The sequence below is a fragment of the Agrilus planipennis genome, unplaced genomic scaffold (assembly GCF_000699045.2).
Source record: "Agrilus planipennis isolate EAB-ADULT unplaced genomic scaffold, Apla_2.0 scaffold601, whole genome shotgun sequence".
NCBI lineage: Eukaryota > Metazoa > Arthropoda > Insecta > Coleoptera > Buprestidae > Agrilus > Agrilus planipennis.
Genome location: NW_020439252.1, coordinates 12,155 through 17,067, shown reverse-complemented (window position 1 = coordinate 17,067; position 4,913 = coordinate 12,155). Strand labels below are relative to the sequence as shown.

The following is a 4,913-nucleotide window of genomic DNA, read 5'->3' as shown; positions in this document are numbered from 1 at the left end:
ATTATATTCAGAGTTGTGATCAGGCGATGGAACTTGCACGAAGCAAAACACACAGAAATTCAATTCTGTAAAACGGGGGATGAAACTAGCCACGCGATTGGTTAAATTACGAAACATTTGCCGCGAACCGTCGCAGAAATCAAATTTGTTGCTTCTGATTGGCGTTTGCCTACGTCATCAGTGCTTCATGCAGTAGCTTTCGCAATTTTGCGACAGGCATGAGACAGACTCGGTGCATTATAAGTTCTTAAAATTTCGTAGTGGTAGGACGTGTTTCTCGCGTCTGTTAAATTCAACTTACCGAGCTAATTTTTTCGCAGAATTAGTTTTAATTTTTTCTACGTCTGAAAGGTTAGATTGATTGATTCATACTGTATTATTATTTTTCCCAATTGCCCACAGCATAATTTAAATTGACAAATTTGTTAAAGGTTGTGTCCTGAAATAGACGCCAGGTCGCCATTTTACTATGGATATACCGAAAGTCCGCCATATTTTGATTATTTTCCGCAGATGCAAGACCGCCAGAGAGCAAGGCGCGCTTAATGGACTATCCTGTGAGACAATGTGCTGAAGGAGGAATTTATCACAATGAACTGGTATGTATCAAAACTGTATCAATTAAAATTAGTAAACGAGGTCCCAGAAACTTGACTTCTTAGACATTTGTAACTTGCTTCAATAGACAACTTTTCAGAAATAGAGAAAGCAGAATTGTTGTGGAACTGACCTTTCTATCAATGTGAAAGTTAACTTGTAACTTTACCATTGTATCGCCAGATGAAAATATTACTGATTTACTTTCTTTAAAAGTGGTGATTAATTACTTTTTTTTGCCCGTTTCTATAGATAATCCAACAAAGTTGAAGGAATTAGAGATAATTTTGATGCTACTGGAAGAATCGATAAATTTAACGTCTTCACCTTGCAACATTATGCAGTTAATTTTTGCTGTAACAATGAGGAGGCAATCGGAAGTTAATTTGGAAGCAACTGAAACAACAGTCTGAAGTTGTATTTTGGTTTGCTCATCACGCTGGTAGACTTTAAAACGTTACTTTCTACAATTAATTAAGGTGAGAATACATGATTTCATTAATATTAATTGCTCTCTATTAATCTGTTTTTCTGTTAACAATTATCCATTGTCAACAGGATAAATTGAGGTTATTGTACATCTATATTTCTTGATAGTTTTTAGTTTCCACAGAATAAATTGACATTTATCATAGATATATCCATAGAGTGTCTTTCTAACCTTTTTCTATTGTCTGCATCATAAACTGACGTGTTATTTGACGTTTATCTATGTCGTGATCTATGGTTGTGATGTAAAATGGCGTAAAAGTAGCTGTTGTCATTTTATAATTCAGCTATTTTACTTGCTTTTTGGTGCGTTTTTAGTTGTTTTAAATGTGTTTCTTAATTAATAGTGTAATTAATATGACTTTTTGTCCGTTTCTGCAGATTATCCAACAAATGAGAGAGGATTAAACATCAATTTGGTCATACTGAAACAGTGGATGTCTGCATGGGTGTTGCTTTTCGTGGACTGTATTCTTCATTGGCTGTTTTCGTCTTCGTCTTACAACATTATGCAGTTAATTTTCAACCCATGACTGAGAGCAACTGGATATTTATTTGAATTCCACTGAAAAAACAAATTTTCTGCTGTGGTATTCCTCCTGGAGTTGGTTTGCTTTTCACATCTGCAAACTTTGGAACATTACGGTCTACAGTTAATTAAGGTAAGAATACTGATATAATTAATTTTAATTGCTCTTTATTAATCTGTTACCACCGTATCTGTTTCAGATCGACGTTGGAGAAGACAAAGATGACCCCGTAGTTAAAATAGTTCTTTACCTTGCATGTTCTATCTAGTAGAATTCATGAAGTTCATTTTATTCAAATTAATTTTTTATTTTGCATGCTTATTTTTGTTCATTTTATTTGAAGTGATTGTTGATTGTAGATGTTTTTATTTTTTTTAGTATGTAGTAGTAGTGTTCATTTTATTTGAAGTAATTGTTGATTGTAGATGTTTTTATTTTTGTATGTAGTAGTAGTAAAACTAACACGTTTAGTAGTTGTAGTATAGTCTAACATGCTTACCTCTTCGCTTAGCTTACTGCATATTCTTCCTAATTTGCTTTGCATTTACCCTACGAATTCTACATGATTCAACGTTTCGTTATCGTGTGTGTTCCTTCTCACCCTTGTGGAATTAGGGAGGGCCTCCCCGAACGACTTCCCTTGGGCTTAGCTATTTAGTTGATCTTAAAAGTGTCTTATACACTTTTCGCGAGTCTACTCTAGCGTTACTTCCTTTCAGACAGGGTACAGTGGGTTATCTGGAATAGGAGCAATAGGCGACTGCCCAGCNACTTCAGACTGTTGTTTCAGTTGCTTCCAAATTAACTTCCGATTGCCTCCTCATTGTTACAGCAAAAATTAACTGCATAATGTTGCAAGGTGAAGACGTTAAATTTATCGATTCTTCCAGTAGCATCAAAATTATCTCTAATTCCTTCAACTTTGTTGGATTATCTATAGAAACGGGCAAAAAAAAGTAATTAATCACCACTTTTAAAGAAAGTAAATCAGTAATATTTTCATCTGGCGATACAATGGTAAAGTTACAAGTTAACTTTCACATTGATAGAAAGGTCAGTTCCACAACAATTCTGCTTTCTCTATTTCTGAAAAGTTGTCTATTGAAGCAAGTTACAAATGTCTAAGAAGTCAAGTTTCTGGGACCTCGTTTACTAATTTTAATTGATACAGTTTTGATACATACCAGTTCATTGTGATAAATTCCTCCTTCAGCACATTGTCTCACAGGATAGTCCATTAAGCGCGCCTTGCTCTCTGGCGGTCTTGCATCTGCGGAAAATAATCAAAATATGGCGGACTTTCGGTATATCCATAGTAAAATGGCGACCTGGCGTCTATTTCAGGACACAACCTTTAACAAATTTGTCAATTTAAATTATGCTGTGGGCAATTGGGAAAAATAATAATACAGTATGAATCAATCAATCTAACCTTTCAGACGTAGAAAAAATTAAAACTAATTCTGCGAAAAAATTAGCTCGGTAAGTTGAATTTAACAGACGCGAGAAACACGTCCTACCACTACGAAATTTTAAGAACTTATAATGCACCGAGTCTGTCTCATGCCTGTCGCAAAATTGCGAAAGCTACTGCATGAAGCACTGATGACGTAGGCAAACGCCAATCAGAAGCAACAAATTTGATTTCTGCGACGGTTCGCGGCAAATGTTTCGTAATTTAACCAATCGCGTGGCTAGTTTCATCCCCCGTTTTACAGAATTGAATTTCTGTGTGTTTTGCTTCGTGCAAGTTCCATCGCCTGATCACAACTCTGAATATAATAATAATAATAAATACAAGAGCGAGAGAGACGGTGGAAACTTAAGAAAGAGAACGTTAGAGAAGAAGATAATGATTCATAACATAATAATTATATATGACCATGGGCGCAACAACGTTACAATTTCACTGGGTGCTCAATAAATGACTAAAAAAAATCATCAATGCATTGTACTGAAAAAATCGAATTCGGCTGCTCTCATCATAATACTATAAATGACTAAATGACGAGCTTGAAGTATTTGAACCAATTTCAAATTGGGTCATTACCTGAATCGACTGGAATTGACTGGGTGCCCAACCCAATCGAGTGGGTGCCCGGACATCCGCGAACCCACCCTTGTTGCACCCCTGTATATGACGATATAACGAGCAAAATTTTACGCGTCTAAGTTTTAAAATTGGTTAATGAAACCGAGATTATAAACCATTTCCTACGATTTCGAAAAAACACATGTTCTTTCAAAACACAGGTCATCTTACATCACACACATCAGTTCGTCATAACACGACACATACAATACAAATTTATTTTAAATGAAAAGCTTTTATATTGTAAAGAGTGAGATTCTGCACATCTATAATTGAATAGTTGCTAGGGCGAAATTTTATGTGTCCAAATTCGAAAATTAGTTTGAAAATGTGCCTAAATTATGAATTATTTGTTACCATTTTATTACAACAATGTCATCTTACGACGTCCTTCTGCACTTATAATAATACATTTGAATATTGCTTAAAAAGGACACGAAATTATAAATCATTTCCTTGGATTTCATAAAAATACACTGACGGGCTTATATCAGACACAAAAAAATCATGAGTTAAAACGGTACCATTGTGAACATTAGTTGCTTTAGTACCATCAAAATTATTTATTTACCAATCTGTAGAATGGACAAGAAAAACAAATTAATAACCTACACTGGCATATGCTACACTGCAAATAAATCTCATTTTAAAGTCAAAATATACGCATAATTTCTGATATAGTTTATATTAAGATTACAATGAATGTTTTATCATTGTAAGCTGGAAAGAACGTAATTAATGCTGCCATTCTGCTTTCGACATTTCGGAAATGATACATGAAACATAATTATTGATAGTAAGTTATCATAAATGCCTAAACGGTTGAGATTTTTGGGATAATTTAACGAGATTTTTACAACTATTACTTTAAATTATGGTGTTTTCACTTACTAGTTTACTGCGATAAGTCCTTCGTTGAGTAACAGCAACTGTCCCTATTTCCAGGTGATAAAATGGCACTTCTATGTTTTCCTTAACGTGTCGATACATCCTGGAGTGAAAAAGTATTGATATGGGGAGTGCTCAGTAACACATGTCATCTCCAGAGTTTTTTCATAATTTTCCTGTAAAATAAAATATTCAGAGTATTCAAATATATGTATGTAAATAATTTAGCTTTCCTTGTAAAAAAATATGTGCAATAACACATAATAATTGTATATGACGAAATAAAGAGTGAAATTTTACACGTTTTAGTTTTAAAA

General features: G+C 34.1%; 2 long non-coding RNA genes across 2 annotated transcripts; one reads left to right on the top strand and one right to left on the bottom strand.

The window, feature by feature from the left end:
* Nucleotides 1-33: 33 nt before the first annotated feature.
* Nucleotides 34-1,841, top strand: LOC108743627. The gene is made up of 5 exons (XR_001938857.2): nucleotides 34-351; nucleotides 432-599; nucleotides 850-1,076; nucleotides 1,468-1,748; nucleotides 1,816-1,841. It is a non-coding gene; the product is annotated as an uncharacterized LOC108743627 (long non-coding RNA).
* A 553-nt stretch (nucleotides 1,842-2,394) lies between these two features.
* On the bottom strand, nucleotides 2,395-4,913 carry LOC112905576. Its single transcript, XR_003231888.1, has 3 exons — nucleotides 4,600-4,913; nucleotides 2,801-2,968; nucleotides 2,395-2,550 (listed from the first exon to the last, which is right to left on the bottom strand). It is a non-coding gene; the product is annotated as an uncharacterized LOC112905576 (long non-coding RNA).